The 22176-nt window shown below is 32.4% G+C and overlaps 1 protein-coding gene across 1 annotated transcript in view; it reads left to right on the top strand.

Moving 5' to 3' along the window:
* The window catches only part of LOC118200991 (kelch-like protein 5), a 139688-nt gene extending 117786 nt beyond the window's left edge, over window positions 1-21902 (top strand). The window contains exon 11 of the mRNA XM_035372991.2: window positions 13749-21902. The gene's annotated coding sequence lies outside the window, so the exon portion shown is untranslated. The remainder of the gene's footprint in view (window positions 1-13748) is intronic.
* Window positions 21903-22176: the final 274 nt, after the last annotated feature.

Raw genomic sequence — 22176 nt, 5'->3', positions numbered from 1 at the left:
TCGCTCGGCCGCTGTTTCATCAGGAGGAAAAAAAAACATCTTTAGGTGACATCCACATACATCACTGGATAAACTCCTGAATCATCAAATAATTCGAATGAGAAAATCATGGGATTCTCCATTTATGATACGATATGATGTTCTATAACGTAATTTAAATTTATACAACCATATAGTCTAAACCATATTGTCTTTTCTGTTAACCACAAGCCCAATTGATGGTATTTGGTGTACACGTCCAAGTGTTTTTTCTTCGAACACCTAAATTCATTGAAGTATCCTGAAAGTATCTTCAAAAGCGTCCAACTTTTTGAAACACCTTGGTATGTCTGACAGCCAAATTTCCCTGCAAATTTTTGCTTACTTTTCTCCCTAATTTTCTTCTTTCCTTCTACAGTTATTTTCAGTGCAAACACAAGAAAATTAAGATTTTTCGATTGCTAGACTTCCATAAATTTTGCTTTCTTGTCAATTTTTTAAAATATCAATTGCATGAATTGCGTTTCAGCTGAAGACAGCTTTTCATTTTCTAGTCATTTTAACTATAAATAAAAAAAAAAGCGAAGTCCAAAAAATAAATATTTTAATTAAAAGATTTTTGCTAAATGACAAAGAAATAAAACAGTCCAGCAGGGTTAATTCTGTACCACAGAGTGACCTGATTCTTATATCGGCTGAAACAATCTAAATCATATTAAAGATCATGTTTTTTTATACAATCTATAACGCGAGAGAAAAAATAGCTTCTTAAAACATTCTTTCTAAGAGGACTACTATAAAAGATTATATTTATATATATATATTTTTAAAGCTGGGACTTGAACCAAACTGTCAAATTTTTAAAGTTTAATTTACATGGTGGTTTTAATTAAAGTTCAAATCTGAAATGGTCATAAAAGGAAAACTACCGTATCAAATGTTATCAAACTTGGGAATCGTGTAAAGGAGGTTATGGGAATTTATTTTCAGCGAGAAAAAAATAGTTAAAAAAACTCATCACCAGGGGGAAAATGACGCTGTATACAAGATTCTTAAATGAAATAAGACACGAAAACATCTGCTTCAAATGTGTTTAATATTTTCCGAAACGTGTTACAAAGCATGTTCAATGTAGCGTCTAGCATTTTCCGAAACCAAGTTAAATCCTGTTACTGCATTCTCAACAGCAGCTCTTAGCATATCGGGAGGAATGTTACGGACATGTCAGTGTTTAACATTTTTCATTTCTGCCAAATTGTTTAGATTATCACCATAAACAGTGCTTTTGAGAAAACCCCATAGCTGAAAGTCACAGAGGTTGAGGTCTGGTGGGAAGAGGGGAAGTGTTGGCGTATAAGACGTTCATTCGTGAAATGTTGCCTAAGTAACTGTGCGACACACGTGAGGTGGGGCCCAGCCGTGCATAAAAATCGTAGTATCTAAAATGCCACGTTACTGCAGTTTGTGTATCACGAAACATTTTAACATTGACTCTAAGTGAGCTGCAATCACAGTAGTCCAGCTGTCGACTGTTCTTCAGAGAAAAATGGTTCAGTTATAAAACTAGCTGTTATTCCACACCAAACGGTGTGGAATGACTGCTATGCAATCGAATGTAGTAGGAGAATGCAATGGAACTAGATAGATAACATGAGGAATTTTTTTACCTCAAATCGATTAAAAGCGTTTTGAAGCAGTATCTTCATGTTTTAGGGCCGAATTCAGGCTTCAAAAATTACAAATTAGCGATCGGTAAGAAAACGATTTCCAGATTGTACGCACTTGTGCGAGTGATTTGCGATCTCACATTTTCTAATCGCTAATTCGTGGTTTTCACGGACGAATTTCTCACTTACACGGATGGCGCACTCGACGTTTATCGAATTTAACGCCTTTAAATGGTAATTTTCTTACTTCAAAATTTCTTAAGGGTATGCAACATATTAAACCCGTGTAACAAAAGGTTAAGTTAGATTCCGACCCATATTTCGTTTAAAAATATTGCATACAGCGCCATTTTCCCCCTGGTGGTGAGGTTTGGAACTTCCCTTTTTTCGCGGAAAATAAATTCCTATGATCTCCTTTACACGATTACCAGGTTTGATAACATTTGATCCAGTAGTTTTTGTTTTATGACCGTTTCAATGTGGAACTTTAATTATAAACACCCTGTATATTATTAAATTTTAATTGAAGCTATGCGTTATATGCGTACCATGCGTAAGATTTCCGCTTTTATAGAAAAAATAAAGAATCGAAGCAAATATACTTAGGATAATGGAACAAAACTGAAAAAAATTCCCCTACCTCCGAAAATAAAATATTGAAACTTCGACCTTGAATTTATTGGATTATTGAAATATTCAGTATGACATATCTTCTAAGTCCTAGTTCCGACAACAATTTCGTCAAAAATTCCGAGTTACTTAAGCTGATGTAAAAGATTTAGTATATATTCACCGTATGTTAGTAAAGTAATCAGAGTGTAATAAAAATAGATTATAGAATTTACGCTGATGCAACCTTTTGTCTGACTGCACAACATGTAATGGAAGAGAAGGCTTATAGAGATCTGTTTTTGACATGCCTCTAAAAGTAGATGTCATACTCCTTTTGTCTCTTCAATATCAAAAAACTTTCCTTTGAGAGGCAACTTTAGTTTTTGGGAAAGAAAAAATATCACAAGAAGACAAATTTGAAAAACATGCAGGACGATTGAGTACACATACTTATTTTCGGAACACAAGCGGTTCTCCGACTGGTTATTGAATAATGAAAAGATGCATTATCATGCAATACAAAACATTTGGAATACGTTGTCTGACTGAAAACGTAAGATTAAAAGTCATCTGCTTAATTCACAACCATTTACAAGTCAACTACTGGGGCAATTGCAGAATCGTTTTGATCCTGAGCTTCTAAGACAAACCTTATATCACTGGATTTAAACACTTCTTTAATCTTCCGAGAACGTTCCTTCTTTAGCTGATATTCCAAGAATATTAAGTGAATACAATTATTGCAAAAGAAAATGAATATTCATTTGCACTACGGCTTGGTAGTTCTGCTTTCTGTGTCTAAGTATACAACATTATTTTAAATATTTACAAATAAAATATGAAATTGGAGATTTAATTGGAGCCTCACCAGTTGCCAGCATTTGAAGATTGTTAAATACTAATTGTTTGTTGCGAAGTCTAACCCAGGGTTTTGCATGGTTGGTTTTCGTAGTTTTCTAGGTTGTCTTTACAAAGGTTCTCTATGAAAGCATCTTAACCAAATAGCTCCCATATTCTTTCTATGTTCAAATAACCAACTAACCTAGTTTAAGCGCGATTTCCAAATGAAGTTACTAGCAAAACCCGAATACTCATTAAAAATCATGTAGCTTGCCAGTAGGGAGTAACATGAAAGATACGGCGCCAATAATTGAATTGCTGTTACAGTACGCTGTTTCTAAATTTAGATGGTCATTCCTTAATTAAATAGCCCACCAGCGGCCGAGGGGTAAAGACGCTGAGCACTGGTAGTTCGGTCGGAAGTTCGAATCCCGCGAACGGGCTGGCTGCATGGGCGTTTTAGTGGTTTTCCCCCTGTGTAACGTGTATACGAGCCAGTTTACCTTAGAAAGTCCTCCACTAAGGCATCCCTCCCTTTAGGCTGATAGCCCTCGTGTGCTTTGCCATAATTAAATAATCCAATCCAATCCTTAATTAAATATAATTGATTTGTAACTTCTACTAGAGCTGACGGTAAAAGTTGAAGTGCAAATAAATAATATCGTGTGCAATCTTGATTAATATAAATTAAAAATTTTGCATAGAAAAATATTTGCATTCAGACAGAAAGTTTTTTGAAATATTTGCAATTACTTTATAAGAAGGATTTATTAATAACCGTAATAATTACTTATTATATTACTGATGATTAGGATTCAGTTCTTGACAATTACATTCTAAATTAGAATTTTAAGGATATAATGAAAATAAGCTACGCACAAAAATACATTTTTACAGATTAAATTGACATTAAATACAAAAATACAGAATGTTGGGTGTCGTTTATATAATTATTCTTGCTTGTCCACAGAATCTGCTGACTTATCCAGCCATTAAGTAGCTGCAGATCATTTCTACATAACCATTGAACTTCCATTAATTCAGTCTCTACAGGGTTGTATGTTTATATCATAATTTGACTTTTATAAAAATGATTATTCTAAATCTTATATCTCTATAAAAATATACTGTGCTTTAAAAATATGGATGATAGTATCTGCCGCTCTTTCGGCCACTTCAAAAGCAACAGTTTGTTTAGAAATAAATTATGCAGTTAATGTCATAAAATATTTTCATTAAATTCAAATAAACATTAAACGAAAATTCTCAGTTTTAGACAATTCGATTTAAAACGAAGTAAAGTAGCAGAAGATAAAACGCCGAAGGTAAAAATTTACTCTTAGAAAAACGTACTCTTATTTTTTTAAAAAAAGGAAGAAAGAGAGAAATTTAAAAAAATTGTTAAAAATTTGAATAATATCATCTATAATTTAAAAAATAGATTTTCATATAGTATTAATAAATATTTATTACGCCTTATTGTGGGAAAAAATTTCATATAATTAATTCTCCGTAAAATTTTACTTGAAATTTAAGGTTAAAAATAGCTGTGGCAATACAGTGTAACAAAAATCCATAGACCACATTTGGCGTTATTATCGCTCAAAAAAAAGATGCCAAATTTCAAAACGCGAAAATATGTAAATTCGTGTATATCTTAGAAAATTTTGAATAAAAAAGTCTAATTTTTTGCAGATATGCTTAAAAATACACCCACTTTATGATGATGGTAAAAATTTTATAGGTTATAATTCAAAATTTTTTTCGAAAAATTTATAAAAATTATTTAAAAATAGAAATTTAAAAAATAAAACACAAAAAATGGGTAAATTTTATTTGGAATGAACCTAAATTTCGAAATGTGAGAGAAAAAATAAAAAAAAGTTTAGTAAAAAAAGAGATATTAATAAATATTTGCCAAATTCAATTAACATTGAGGAGCTAAAATTTTGAGAGCTAATATTTTAAAAACTACTCGTACGATTTTTACAAAACTTGGTATTCTGGCATAATTTGAGCCGTAGAATCGAAATATGGAAAAAAATTGGTATGTTATTTCAGAAAAAGTCCGATTTTGTGTTAAAATACCTATGTTAGAATAGTGCTATATATAAATCTAATATATATCCTAAGTCGCGCTTTCGAGACATGAAAAACGCAGTTTGAATTTTGTCAATCGGCCCAGTAGAACGGGAGATATAGCACTGTCCCATTTTTTTTTTTTTTTTGAGCAGTGTACATTACATTATATACAGTGAAGAGCATTATCAGCTTCAACAAAATTGTAAAGTTAACAAGAAAGGAGTATTTAATTAGAGGAGTCTCCCACCAAGTAATTGTATTTTTGTTAAAGTAGAAAACAATCAAATATGAAAAGTGTTGATCACTTCATGCACATCAAGGTATACGAAAATCATAAGAAAAGAAAGCTTGTGTATTTTGTGCATTAAAAAAAATTTTTTTTGGAAGTACGTAGTTTAAACTTTTTAAATCGGGAATTTGATTTATCTGGTGTTGAAATTTATAATAATTTGTTCTATACCTTTTTCTAATACCTCAAATACCCATTAAAAATATATAACTTACCCCTCCCCCATACCATCGATAAAATTATTGCCTTCGTACCTCCTCTTTGAAAATCTATTTTATATCAGAGTTATTATTTATCAGAGTTAAAATATTGTGCCTTGTGCTTATTAAATTCAGTGGTTAATAAACTCAGCCACTTATTACATTTAAATGTCTGGGATTTAGAACAAATACATAGCAGTCAATGGAAAAAATGACCATCTTCACTGCTTCACTGCTTAAAAACCTCAGACTGGCAAAAGACTGATCCTTCAGTTTCAGAATATCCTATTTGTGGACATCAAAACTTTTTGTAATTCATATATTTAACATGTGGACATGTTCGCTCAGTTATGCTTTATTAAAACAGATTTAAATCAAATACTCCCATCACTTGGTCTCTGTACTTGTGAGATAATGTTTTCAGAGTTCTTTTGTTCACATTGCACTTTAAAGGGGCAGAATTTCCTTATCTTAAAATTAACAGAAACAGCCCTTTATAAATGTTGTAAATGAGTGTGGGCTCCTTCTCGAATACCAGCTGATAGTAGGTAGAAGCGCATCTTCTTTATCGCATCTTTAAAGTCTTCCACGTTATCAAAATCTTGAGATCCTTTGCATCACAATCATCCACATCAGTCTTTATATCTCTGTATCCTTCAAATCCTTTGAGAGAGACAGATTATGTTCACAGAGTGTAAAGTTCATGAAAAGCTTCTTAGCATTACCATATAATAAGTCTTTGAATGGAAAGGGAATGACAAATGTATGCTGAAGAAAAGACAAAGAAAGCATTTCTCATGCTTGTAATTATGAGTGGTAGATTGACTAAATAGACAAATGGTAATTTTCTACTGTTTAGTAACATAAGTTTTGAAAATTGAAATATTTAAAGCTTGAAAGAAAAGGGTAAATTCTCAAAAGATTTTGATGCGCTTGATAATTGCAGCCAGGGAAAAGCTAATTAAAATGTTGAATTTATAGAATAGCATTGCGCAGTTATTTAAACAAAAATTAGTATTAAATGAAGAAATGATAAAAAAATGCAAATGTCTCAAGTGCAAAAATGGCAGAAAACTGCAAGGCATTTAACCCTTTGTTGCATCATGTCCACTCTAGTAGACAAAAGTTTAAATTTGTTTATTCTTCTGTAAATGCCTTAACAGATTCCATTCCTGTGTTTATTCATTCTATATTATTAAAACTTTCAACTGTCGATCATAGATGGCTGTATAGCATCAAAGTAAAGCATTGTTATTTGGAAAATAGCTGCTACTTCTGTTTCCAAGTTAGTACAATTTCTCATAGTAAACATTATATAATATTGCTTACATTTTCTTATTCTGCCATTTTTTATTCATAATTAGTAATTTTAGACATTTTATTTTAAATGTCAGTTTGAGAAAATTGTGGAATGGGTAGATAAAGATCTACCGAAAAGAGTGAATTGAAACCCAAATGTACTGCTTATCAAGCCAAAACACCACTGGAAATGTTTATGTTTTGCAAGGAATTTCTAGAACATTTGACATTTGAATCCAATAGGTGCAGGTTACAAAATCGTAGCAAAATGAATTCAATCACAATCGACAAAATGAAGGTATTTTGGGGGATCTGTATGCACGTGTCAGTTGTAGATTTACCATTTAGAAGATGGTAATGATCACTGCAAACAAGGCAGGAAATGATTTCAAATGCAATGACCGTAAATCGTTGGGAAGAGATTTGTATGCATGTATGTATATGCATGTTGTCCGCTGTAGTGAACAAAGTGTAGCAGTTATTTAAAACGAAATTTGAATAAAATTATTTTTTATTATTATTACTAAGGTTAAGTAGAAAAAATACAAACATTTTTGTTTAACTTCTCTAGAGTATTTGTGTGCAACAAAGGGTTAAGCTAATTTTATGGTCTGTTTTAAGCTGTAAAACCAAAGTGTTTCTATTTTTGGACGTTTCTTCACTAATTTTCTAAATGCTAGGATAGAATTTTGTGTCAAGTGACAGATGGCTCACAAGTTGGAGAAAGAAAAATCTAACGTTTTTCATGAGGAACTGCTTGGTGAGAGGGAAGAGGCAGATCATTATGCAGCTGATAACTGGATAAAAAATGTTTTACTTGAATCGCTAAATGAATACAAGCCACACAAAATTTATAATATAGATGAAATTGCACTGCATTATAGAACATTACCAGAATACACATTAATAATTGAAAATGAAACAGTGGCTAGTTTAAGAAACTGAAGAAATAAATTACTATGTTATTAACCAGCAGTGTGGATCCAATAATGAAGGCAGCACTGATTATGGGCAGAAGCAGAAAATTTCGATACTTGAAAGAAATCAAGAATTTACCTCTAACTTAACCACAACAGCAAGAACTTACAGATGACAAGTAGCATTTTTACTGGTTTTCTTTGAAATGGGATGGTGAACTGAAAAAATGAAAAAATACTTTACTTACTTTCGTAACTGTGCAGCATGCACACCTTTGCTGTCTTTTTGAATAACATTAGTATAGCTTCTTGCAAATACAGCTTCTAACATTCAGGATAAAAGATATCACATGTCATTGCAGGAATGATGTTCAGAAAATGCTGAACAGAATTGAATACTGTCAAAATGAGAGCACTGTGAAGGAGATAAGTATGTGCATATCACTGACAATGTATATGGGGTTTATCTCTCAAAATCAGTTAAAAATTGTTTTAAAAATAGTGGCTTTTATGTAGGAGAAGCCCAGAGGAATTGCAAGCTATAAGTAATATTTGAGACATTAGTGAGGAAAATCATAAAGTTTCCTTTTTATGATTCAGTTTTAGATTATTTATTATTTAGATGATGTGTGCAAACAATGTCTGTAAGTGTTAAAAGAACTGTGAAATAGACAGCAAAAATGATACAGTAAAAAATTATGTGTCAACATCAACCGAATTCTAAAAAATCGCTGTCAATTCGAAGAAAATCTCTTCAACTGATAGGTGCTGATCAGAAGAAAGATACCAGCAGTTTTACGATATTGAGAGAGAGTACAACTGAGAAACTGCTGTTGAACAATGTAAAACAAACACAGAATAGTTGTTTGAAAAAAATAAAATTCCATCAATAAAATAATTACAAAACATTTTTAGAAAAAAATTTTAAAAATGAATTTCAAATTTGCATAAATACTTTAATTTTAGCATTAATTTTTAATTATTAGATTAGGATCAGTTATTGAATTAGTTGTTAGTTATTACTTTATTCAAAAAATTTTAAACTAATACTATGATTAGCAGTGCACAAATTGCTGTCTATTAAACTCAGTTGCTTAATGAATTGAAATATGTTTGGAATGGAAGTGATTTTAATCACTGGACAGCACTGCATATGTTAACAAAATGTATCATTTGTATCTTAACTCTCAAGAAAAAAGAAACTTCGTAGATGAGTCATGTCCATTCCATAGGCTGCAGGGAGGTCTTTGAGCTAGTTGATGTGGGTTACATTGTATAGCTAAAAATGAATGAAAGGGTCACTGAACTTAAAATAAGAAGGTGGTAGTGTTTTACTGGATACAACTGCTTACCTAAATAAACTGAAGTGCAATTTTAATGCCAAAACCAATTAATAAGTGATATTTCAAAAGATGACAACAATTGAAATTAAACTGAGTATGTGGCAATTTCATATTAAGAGCAACACTTGGAATTCTGGCTGGACAGATTCATGTGAAAAGCAAAAAAATATGTGGCCTTGATTACCATTTTATCAGGTGACTATGAGAATGGATTTCATAATAAAAAAGAACACATTTCATTTCAATATATAGTACAAAGTCTTAAATCAGGATGTCCAGTATCCAGAATGATCTAAAATCCAGACCTCTGTATCACCAGCAGCCTTTTTACCTTTTTTTTTCCCAGAATTTCTTTTGGGCTTTTGGCTTGTGTATTTGATATTTTTTCATAATAAACCATACAGTCATGTTTCTTCATTTCACTGCAATACTAATGCTAACTTAGCAAATTTTTATTTATTATTTTTTGCTTTCATCACTGCATGGCTATCAATACATGGTAGCTTGAGCATGAGTCAAGCAGCAAAGTCTGAACATTTTTTTAATATTAATAATTAAATACCAAAGAGCATAGTAAACTTTTATGTTGACATTACATTTGGCAGTCATTTCAGACTGTAGCTAACTCCACTGCTGAATGTTGAATATGTTGACAAGGAGAAATTTTACAGAAACTTCTTTCCACATGCAAAAATAAGATTTTGTAATTTAGGCCAGCAAATTTTATTTGGCAGCAGAATTTTAAATAGGCAAATTGCAGTGGGTCATAAAATGTCTTGTGCCAGCTCTGGATAAGCATTAAGTATATGTGGAAATTTATTTATGCAGGACTCAACTAAACCTTGAGCATGTGTGGGAAATAGATATAAGTGTAATATATAACTAATGTAATTCAGGCTTTTCTCAGTGTGCGATAAAAGCAAGACAAAATTCAACAGAACAACATATCTTTAATCACCAGTCTCATGATACATTGTCAATAGTGTATAGTGGACACTAGCTAAGCTGTATGGTGACTGCTGTGAATATGAAGACATTTGAGTATCACAAAAATCAAAATTTTCCAATTAATATAATTTTTCAAGAAATGTTTAAAAGTGGAAATAAATAAAGATCATATACCAGATGTTTTTCTTTGCAATGATAATGCTTCCAATCATCAATCAACTAGCGAATGGCAAAATCTGTAGTATGGTTCTAAACCCAGAAAGTATCACTATCGATAATGAAGAAAGTGACACAGATTGTCGAAATGAAAAAATTTCGATTGACAATTTAGTGGGAATTCTCAATGCAGCAATTACAAGACTTCAACAATGGAACTTTGTAAATGAACAATTTTGTAAATGAATAGGAAATTATGTTTGCCTGCAGAAGTAAAACGAAGTATTAGCACAAAAAATGAAGCAAATTAAACAACTGACATTCAAAGAAATGTTTGATAGCAAATGCTTAAAGCAAACAGATAACTATGTAGCTTTTTTGTTGTAAATTTAGATTAAGTTCATAAATGCTTCATTATTTCATTAATCACCATTTTATATTTTTAATTTATAATTTCTACATGTCTTCTTACGACATTTAAACTCATAATTTAATATTTAGAAAAATGCCCAATCCGGAATTACTGAAGTCCCGATGAGTCCAGATCTCGAACTTTCTACTGTACTTGCAAGTCCATTCTGTGTTGAAATTAGACTTATCTGTAGACTTGATAACAAAGTGTCTAAAGTTGTATTCAGATACACAAAGCAAACTTTAATGAATAGGCTTTTATAAACTGTACTTAATCAAAAAAAAGTGACCTGTGCTTAACAGTTATTCCCATCTGTTATGATATCTCTTCTTGAAAACACGTAGATTTGAGAGCAATTTTTTGCTCTCTATGAAGCATATGAAAATTAAAATTGAACAAATTATTCGAACATGAAATTTGAATATATTCTTTGTAATTACATTTATTTAACTAGAAGTAAATGCACTACTGTTAAAAAAAAGTAAATGTAATTTTAATTAGGTGAAACAGTAAAGATGTATTATATTTTAGTTGCTTCATAAATGGTACTAAGTTCTGTGTACTTTCCTTGGCATATTTTTGTCAGGGTGAGTAGCATTTGGCACTTTTTTATTGAAACATTCAGCTTAAAAGCTGTATCAGAAATTTAGGGTCTGCATAAATATGAAGCCATCTTATATTTGCACTAATGTGGTGTCAGATGAGTACTAAACTATTTTTTGCCCCATTTTTAATCCTCATAAATTTATTCAGATCTGTGTTAAACTAAATATCTGATTTTTTCCTCTCTTTTAATAATGGTGTGAAATTAATTATTCTACACTGATCCCTCCATTCTAAATTTAGAAGTCCCCCCCCCTTTTTTTTTTTTTTTTTTTTTTTGCATAAATATATAAATTTCTGTTAAAACAAAAAATTGAATTTTGTAGGAAAGTTTAAAGTTTCTATCACATTTGTTTTTTCACCTTTCTTGTGGTTGTCCATAAATATATGTATGATTGAATTAATTACATTGCTGACCATGTAAAATGCAGTACCATAAAGAAAAAATCCAATAGGCTTGAAATTTTTACCATGCATCATGCATCTCAATAAAATATTCAAATGATTAGCTTTGTGTTGCACATGCAAATCATATGCAGTAACACAACCTACAAACACTATAAAATGGCAAAAGTGTGGGCTATATTAAGCAGTAGAATGGTGTATATTTCCTGGATAATTTTGTTGAAGAAAATGGTAGTCATTTGAATAAGTTTCTAGGTTTGACAGAAGAAATATTATGGCTTTAAGGTACTGATCACCCTTCCAAGAAACTTATGTTCATTTTGGATAAAATCAAGCCACAGGGATGCAAGTATGGAATCAGTGGGTGTAGAAAAAAATGACGGAATGATGAGAATGATTGCATTAGTCTCGTCATATCACTTATCAAGTGGACAGGCATGTTGTATACATAGGCATGATGGACTGTATACATAGGCATGATGGACTGCACAATAACATCAGAAACTTGGATCTAACAATCTTGTGATTTTATAACGATCTTATGAGCGTGTACCATTCAACACTGTCTGCATGGGAGAGAGGAATCTTTACAATGTGTCCATTGCTGCAATCACTGCTTAATCTTAACCACAGATGTATGTAGCTGCAATGGTGCATTGAATATAAGACATGCACAAAAAAGTGGCACAACATTGTTTCTTCAGATGACCATTCAGATTTTGCCTGCAATATTATGATGGTCATTTCCAAGTCTGGCAGCGCAACAATGACTGGACATAGTGGCCCTTGCAATATGCATTGCCATACTGATACATTAACTAGAGTTGACAACTTAACTCTTTTGCATCAGTAGAGGCCAAAACCTGTTCCTCTCAAACAACTGAAATGCCCATATATATATGTATTTTTGTTGGATTTCCTTCCCCCATGCCAAGTAAAATGCTAAATTGCTAACAATAACCTACTTAAGTAAATGTTCATACACTTTCACCTCTGTGAGCAGTTTCCCCTTGGGATAGGATTGGAACTATGAGCATCAATAACCTAAACATTGATGCTACACAGAGGAGGAGGAAAGTCAGTTCATATAATAGAACTACTTTTAGTCACTTCAAAAGAATGATTGACATGTCATTTAACACTCTGAGCGATCTATGATGGGGGAAAGCACCAGGTAAAAAATAATTCAGGTGTTCAGGCGACCTGCCGATGTCTTAATGGTTATGTGTTTTGGGTGACTTCGATGCGAAAGAGTTAAGGTGCCATTTGATTTTGATCCTCCACTTTGCATAATATGCATTACCAGTACACTCAACAGCCACATCTATACCCTTTAAGTTTTGAGGTTTGTTGTCCTTCATTTCCCTTGACGTTTGCCATTGGGCAAGTTTCAGTAAGACAGTGTATGATCACCTATGGCATACAGCATTCAACAAGTCTCCATTGTTCGTCTTGAACTTTGGCAGTTTGTGGAAACATCATGGATAGGCATACACTAAGCACTTATTTCAAACCTTTTCTTTAAATGCTAAGATTTTAGCAATTATTACCAGCCATTGCAGGTATACAAACTATTGATTTTGTCTTACTTTGAAAGTGAAACATAATTGTTGTTTTAATCAATTCACCATTGTACCTTGCACTATTTGACTGGTAAATGTAGCTATAATATCTCTTATTCTTCATGGATTTTGCATTTTGGATTGCTGGAAGAGTAAAATATGTGGCTCAGCTAATGTGGTGTTATGCGTTATTTAATTATTTGTGGCAGATAAATTAAATCATTACCTTCAATTAAAGTCTTTTGTGCAAAACAGTTTTCCCTTGTGTAAACATTATAAAATTTTACTCTTGTCCATTTAGGAATCTCTCTGGAAGATGCCATAAGGCTTTGATAGCTATTTATACCTTAGTTGAATTTTTTAACTGTATGATAATTCTTTTGTTAAATTTGTTATTGTTATTAATTATTAACTTATATATTATTTTATTTCAGGTTGTGTATGTAGGAATAAAAGTCTGATTTTGATTAATCCAAATACCAACAGGCAGCAATTTAAGTAGCCTAAATATTGAAGAACATGTTTATTAGAAATCATGGGTGATCTTCAAAGCAGGAGTCCAACTATTCTTGAAAGCATTGTTAATAATCACAGAATTTTCTAAAATTTAAGAACAGAATTTACTGTATCTTTCAAAAAAATATGATATGGGAACTAAGAACTCTAAAGTAAAAAATGTTTGGAAATATATTCTGATAGTGTTTCAATGCATCATCTCAGACAATTAAATTAACCTCCTCTCATCCCCAAATTGAAATTGTCTGGGGAAGACTGGTTGAAAATATTGGTCTTGCAAATGTAGTATAAGGGGGGTCATGAAAAAATTCATATTCTCTTTATTTTGAAATACTTACTAGCTAGTTAAACATTCATTAAGCATTTGAACTTGAAAACTTTGAAACTGTCAGAATGCATAATTTGAAATTGATATCCAGTTTTAATTAGTCATTTTTTAAAAAAATTTTATACTTCCTTTCCAAAGCTCAACTGTGTGGGAAGACAGTTATTGTAGCTAAATTGTATTTTGTATTCTGCAAATCTCTGAACACTTTCTTTTTTATTTAATCGAATAGGTTTGTTTGTTTATCCCCAACACTGGTGAGCAGAATTTAATAAACTAGCAACTATAACCTAATACTGTATAAAGCAGCATCAAAACTTGAAGAAAATAATAATTTAAAAAAAAAAAACTGAATTGCCTGGGAAGAGGAGCAGCAGTGCATGTATAACAGTTAAGTGTGATTTATAGTTTATGTAACTTCAAACTGGTTTTCTTACATAGTGAAGTGAGCCATTATAAACAGACTGATAATTTCATGAATGATTGAACAATTAGGGCATAACTGGAGAAGTATGTATGACTGATGGATCCAAAGTGTTTGATTGCTTTCATAACATTCCTGGATATGTGAGCAACTGTCTGAAAAATTGGAATAGCTGTGTAAAAAACTAAGTAGTTGTTATTCACCAAAACTGATTTCATGTCAAGGTAGTTTTCTGCTCCTGCAGGTAAATGCCACAGATAAAAACAGAGAGCAGATAGATATATGAAGATAATTATATGAAGATTTATTTTTTGCTCAATAAGTATGTTGTGCCCCCATTATCAGCTGCCCATTAGGGATTTGGTTTATAGTGGTGCTGAGGACATTAGGACTGAATACTAGTACTGTTTCTTGTGAGAGTAGTTTAAGTCATACATTCAAAAATGTTTTAATGCTACACCATGTTCAAACTTCTCATCATATCAAGGATTTTGGACATCAACTAATTTGACAGGAAGTTTGAACATTATATCATATCAGAACTTGAGGGAGATTTTCCAAAGGAATTCAATTTTTGTGCAGTTTAAATACCATTGGTTCAGATTTGTGTACAGACCTCCAGCATCACAGCCATTGTTTTATGTATAGTATGCAGCTTCTAAAGATTCAACATTTGCATAATATTATCCTCACATTTTATGATATTCTTGTAATACTGCAATCTAGGGGAAGGAGCTTCCTTGAAAATGAAAATCATTTTTGCTATTCAAAATGAATATAAAGTAATATTTAATTTAATTAAGAACAACTGAATTTCTCCAAGTGCTTAGGGCTCACCAGTGGCTGAGTCGCTGAATGCTGGTAGTTAGGTCTGGGGTCATGTCTCAATTTTCATGGTTTTCCCCCATGTGTAACGTGTACATAAGCCTGGTTTCCTTTAATCAAAATACTTATACCAGTTGCTTAGTTTTGATAAGCTGTAAATTTCTTTAATTAAAAATTGTAACTAATTCTTAGATTTAGAATTACTACTAAATAAACTTCGTATATCTTCAAACATTAACAGTCCATATAATACTGACATAAATATTGATATAACATAAAACAGTAAACATCGTGATAAGTTACAAAGTAACTTCACATGCATACATTAAACTGATATCAGATTGCATGCTCCATAAATCTCAAATCATATGACAGAAAATGTAAATTATAATGCATATAATGAGTTTAAATTTCTCTAAATTCAATTGGCAGTCAGGTTCCAACAGCTTTTAGTGATCATAGTTTGTCGTATTAGTCTGATATGAAGCTGTGTGTATGTTCTGAGCAACAATATAAAATGTATAATTGTTGACAGCTTCAGCAGGGCAGAACAACAGTGCTAGCATATAACTCTTGAGCTAGTTATAGAAAATCTCCTTTTGACATTTTAAGACTGGTAACACATAGTTCCATTATTATCTTTGTTAAACTCCATGACATTTACCATAGATCAGATAAGTTTCTTTTTTAGTCATTTGTCAAGCTTTATTAATCCTTGGTGTCTTGTTTTTCCCCTGGCTAATATATCTATTATTACATATAATTTTTATAGTTTCACAAGAACAAAAAAGGCAGTTCATCTCGATTTTAAAGACATATTTCCAAGAAGATATCAAAATAGTTGTTCGTGATTTGTAACATACATACTAAACTAAACTCAGTGTTGCAACAGCCCTAGTGGGCCAAGGCCTGCAGTGCCCAGAAATCTGCTTTCTTGACCATGGGCCCGGGAGTGCATTAGCATATGTCTTGAACAAGTGGTCAGCTTGTTGCAGGCTTCCCCCCCCAGGTGTTTAGACCCCAAGCGAACTTGGTACTCATTTTATCCACCCACTCAAGGGATGAAAGAGTGAGTCACCTTGCCCAGCCTGCGGATCAAACCCCGGACCTGAGGTGCTGCTGCACGATGCGCTAGCCAATGTGCCGCCAGGCTGTAACATACATATCCTCCCAAATTCCACCCATTTCAACTATAGGTTATGAAATAAATTTTCACTTTATTTCACAAGTTCCAAAATTTGGAGCAAGGGCTCAGTTTTCATGAAGTTCATGTTCTGACTTTACTAACAGTTTACGAACAGTTTTAAATGTAATTTGATACTCATCTTTTTATTTTGTCACAGAACTTTCTCAGACAGATTGAATGGCGAGTAGCATAGTTTAAATGTAGGATGTTAATTTTAAGCATGAACCTAGTAGAGCTTCCACTGTGTATCCGCCATCTTTCCTGTTAGATCGCCTGTGGTAATTGTGAACAAACATCTGAAAGGTATAGGCTGTACTTGATAAATTGTTTAAGTTGCATGTGTATCCGTTTAACCCTAAGTATTTGTATGTTTGATTTAGGCTGTTGTAAATATTGAAATTTTAAACTGGTGTCACATCTACGATTTACCGTCAACAGTGTGCCAAAAGAAACATTCCCCAGATTTTTTTTTTTTTTTTTTTTCTGTGGATGTCTGATTGGTTGCCTTATGAAAAAAAAAAAAAAAAAAAAGTTTTTTTCTGGAGAAATTGTTTAAGGGACAAAGCTTAAAGTGAAATATGTTAAGTTCAGTTTCAAGAAGTCCTGCACAGGTAGATAGGACCCAGGTTCCACCGAAATGTGTTTTGGCTAGGAATCCTTCAGTGTTAGGAGATGGTCAAGCTCGTTTCTTGGAAAAGTTTCTTCTAGCTTCACACATCAGTGGACGTGAGGACACCATTGGCATCAAAGCATGTTGGCCTTTTTATAAATTTTGTATGAGAACAGCTTGTTTTATTTTAGTATTATAATTTTATATTTTTGGTAAAAAAAAAAAAAATTAAAAATGACTAGCAGTAAAAATTCTTCTTCCAGTTGAGTTTTGTTATTTTATGTTGGTAGTTAAGCAGTAGCAAGGGTGATAATTGAGTATTAAATATAAATTTCGCTAGGTGTTAAGGAATGTTTTAAGTTGATTTCACACTGAATGGTAATTTAATTATCATTTCAAATTATTTTAATCATACCTTGCTTAGCTATGGTGTCCTAAGTCTGAGAAGCAAAGTCTTTGTGGAAAAGGCGTCACTAGTTCCATATGCACTCATTTGTAAAGAGCACACTTGAAAAGAATGAAAGGGTCTGCCTCCTTATAACTTCAGAAACAGAAGCTTCATTCATTCTTTTTCCATTAGAAATTGCCTCAGTGCACTTCCTTGTTTATGCTGGCATGAACAGTTCTTTGACCATTGTTTAGCTAAAATTTCATACTGCAGTTTGAGAACAGTATTTAGAGTCTGGCTGTATCACTTTTGAGTGTATTTATTTCCCTTGTAAAAATTTCCAATTGGGAATTATCTTCACTGGTGGATGGCAATGATGGTATGGCAAAATTATTACCACAGCTTAACAACATTGTTGTACAAAATATAGAGGTAATTAGATTATATTTGACTGTTTTAATTATGAATAAACATGCTAGGACTTTCTGCATTTGAAACATCGAAAGCTGGTGTAAATCCTGCATTGTTTTTAAAGATGGTAATTTTCTGTGGGTCACCTCTTCCTTCCATAACTTCTTTTACACTCTTGCATTCCTGTCATAGTAACAAGGCCTTGTAAGTGTTTCTGAAAAATTCATACTATAGTCTTTTATATCTGTTGTTATGTCAATGTTACTTCTGTTGGCATTTTGATATGCCATTAGGTTTCTGACATGGTATATCAAGTTCATCCTTCTAAGAAGCTAAGAATGACATTTTTTCTTATAATCAAGTTTTGCTCACCAGTGTAGTAGAACTATTTACATGTAGTAAAATTACTATATGTGTGATATATTATAGACTTTGTATAAAATATGGCAATAATTGCACATATTCTTTCAGAATAAATATTCTGACTTATTTATCATACCACAGTGAGATTAGTAACATGTTTGATATGCCTATATATTACATTCCATTTTTTAGCATCTGTTGATGCTTAATTTTTTAAAAGGAATAGTTTTTCTTTTCTTTTCTTTTTTTTTTTTTTTTTTTTTTTTTTTTTCTCTAAAATAGCCTGACATTATATGGATGATTAAAATCACACAGTATCTTCACATTCTCTGAGAGGCTGTGTTGCATATTCATATATGTGTAACAAAAGCAATGTTTACCTTTTAGAATGTGTTAGATAAAGTATTATATATGCTTCCAGTTTCATATTCTGAGTATTAATTTTTCATCTTTTTACTATCTATTTAGTTCATCTATTTATGTTTATTGAGTGCAATTAGTAAACATTGAAGTATATGTTTCTTCAGTGAATACAATATTTCAGGTATCATGCATGTGTAATTATTAAAGCATATTTGTTTAATCAATTCTTTAATGAAAACACTTTTGAGTATTTTGTGATATAAGCTTTGTGCTTAGTTACAATTTCTTTTGGTAATTGCATATTATTCTGTCGAATGTGAAAGTTGGCAGAGATTCTACCAAACTTGCTTCAGTTATTGCTGCAGAATTCTAATAGAATTCATGCCTCTTTATTTAATAAACAGTATTCGGTGTGCTTCATAGAAAAGGTATCCATCAGTTTCCAGTAGTTTGTTACCTCTCCCCACCCCCATGCTCGATTTTGCCAGAACCTCTGTTTAGAATGCTATGAGAACAGATTTCTTGTAATTAATGGTTCCAATCTCTTACTGTTTTGTCAGCCATATTCAGTTGGCCATATCATGCTAACACACAATTTTTTAATAATAATGGTTTAATTAATGAACACTTTTTTATGGTAAGATTCTATAACTTCGAAAATTATCCACTGCTTTCTGATCTTTAAAAGGCAGATCCCAAATCTGAATCTTTTTTAATGCAATAAAAATACAACATTAACAGTTAATTTATATCCTTATTCTTGAAAACAAAACATGGCTTCCATAATTGGCACAAAATCATGTTGCTTGATGACAGAAATGCAAGTACCATTTTTTCTTATGCAGGATGTTGGTGGAAGTGAGTACTAGCTTTATTTCTTTAACTCTTGATCCTATGCATGTAATGCTAATTGCATTTTAAAAGGTAAGGAAGGAAGTTCGAGAACAGTTTTGGCACTAGGGATGAATGGTTTTTAAAAATATTTTTTAACTTTTTAGTTTAGCTCCCATAGAACAAAATAGACAATCAGAAGAATATTCATTATGCGGTAACAAATTCAATACAAAAGAATTTTTAGTCACAAATATCAAGCTGAATTTTGCATGTAAAGTTTTTTAACTATTTACATTCAATTAATTTAAGCATAATGAACATTTTTGTAAATAGGCTTCTGCTCTACAGAGAACATTTTTCAAAACCATTCTCCCCTTCCAGAAATTATTCCCACAAATTTCTCTGTTTAAACAAACTTTTTTTATTAGAAGTGCCTGCCTAAGATTAATAGTTAAGGAAATAAAGCTTGTAGACACTTTTTATATTGTAAAAATACAAAAATTAATGTCCCCCATGCCATGGAAAATCATTAGGACCTGAAAATAGCTGCTAATAAATAGATGAGATAAAAACAAATTTAAAAAATTGTCCACTGTGTATATAAATTCATCCACATATTGAAAATTCTACAGTCAATAACTAAGTAATGTTACTGAACAGAGTCACAAAATTTAGTATAGCTTTTATATTTACAGATGCAGTTTTCTCCTTTGCATTCACAGCATACCACCCTGTTTATATTACAATTTTCAAAATATTTTTAAATGAAGTCTTCATTGAGTAATATCTTGGTGAAAGTCCAGACAGCTAAACCTCCAGGTGAAGATACAGTGTATATTTGTACTTTTACCTACTTTTATGTTTCTTCAATTATTTTGAAAAGTGTTTTAGGTGATCCTTTTATACTGAAGAATATTGAAAATAGCGAACCAAGAAGGGTGCATCATACTGAAATGAAATTTAATACACACAATGATACAGATGAGAAATTAACTTTGCTCCCAATATCAAGACAATTAAACAAATACAGTCTGTACAGCTAGACAAACACAGTGAACTTTAGTGGAGCACCAGACTGTCTCCTGCTGCAATACATGCTGCAACATAGTCCAGCATTAAATTGATTTGACATCTAATGTTGTCCTGAGGCAGATGGGCCCACAAACCTTTAACAACCACCTCCAAATCATGTACAGAGTGATACAGCAGCATCCAGAATTACAGCTGGTCCAACACATACTCTATAAAGCAGCGGGCCAACCATGAAATAGTCTGAACATGACATAGGAAGGAATGAGCAACTCAAGCTGTATGTAAACAAGTATTATCTTGCTTGAAAATTGCCCCTGGAAGACCATTTAAGAAAGACCCCCATGTGGGGTCGAAGAACATAGCGAACATTAACATAAGGTGGCCCATTAAAGTTATACATATCACAATTAGAGTGGACTGGTATAGGCAATGGACCTCTCGCACAACAGCGTGGGTAAAATTCTTCCGTTCACCAGAGCGCTTCCACACCGGTACGCAGTTATCTGTAGAACAAACCAGGATTCATCAGTAAACACCGTGTTTTGCCATTTTGTAGCATTCCATGTCACTCTGACTTGGTGCCGCTTTAGATGGAGTTTTTGATGTTAAATGCAGTATATGAAAAGGGCGCTTGGATCTGGAAATAATTTGGGGAACAACTGACATTCCGACATCTAACTGCGTTGTGGAACAAGTCACTGCGATCTACGGTCGCTTGCCACATGATCCTTCAGTCTTTTTGCCGAGTCACCTTCCTGATCACTCCAGACCTGGTTCTCCACTCGTGGGTGCCATCTCCTGTCCATGGCTGCCAACCTATTCTGACGGCACATTCCGAAAAATCAACCTGGTGACCTGTGCAATCCAGTTTTTGTGCTGATGATCACGCCCCTTTCAAAATCGCTTGAGAAATGTCTTCTCACACGTCTACCTACCATTCTTCACTTATTAAAGTCTTTCTAAATTCGAAATGGGATCATCATGTTTATAAATTTCCATCTATGTGCCGATTTATATAGGGCTCAACTCCTGATTGCAGTGCCACTGCAGGTTATGTGGTCATATATGTTGGCACCAAATTTAGATCATTTGCATAGCTGATCTCAATGTACTTATATGCAAAGTTTCGCCAATTGTACCTTTCTTCCTTCTTGGAGTGCTAGTTTCAGTGTTCCTTAAGTGTATGTCTATATGGTAGTTTATTTATAACATTGAAATCATTTAAAGGAAGATTCTGGGTAAATAAACATGCAACGTGTGTCAAACCTTTTTCACAGTTTTTATTTCCAAGTAATGGTAAAAAATATTTTGTTCTGCCTCCCCTCCCTTAATTTGAATTTTAATTAGAATAAGAGAAAAGCTCTTTTTTCATAGTAAGCTTTTATTTCTCTGTCATGTTGTGAAGTCATTTGTTTGTATGTAAATTATTTCAGATGTTTGGTGGTATGAATTTATTTGCATTGTGATGTAATCGTTTATCTAGGTGAATTATTTTTATCACAGGGTACTGAGAGTCTTATTTATTCTTATACAAAACTGCATTTCTAAAGAGTGTGCTTATTAGAAGAATATATATCCCTCTTGT

This window comes from Stegodyphus dumicola, chromosome X1 (genome assembly GCF_044657685.1).
Source record: "Stegodyphus dumicola isolate Sdum_Otavi_A_Nest chromosome X1, ASM4465768v1".
Classification (NCBI taxonomy): domain Eukaryota; kingdom Metazoa; phylum Arthropoda; class Arachnida; order Araneae; family Eresidae; genus Stegodyphus; species Stegodyphus dumicola.
Note: the sequence above shows the minus strand (reverse complement) of the source record. Positions and strands in the feature narration are given on the sequence as shown.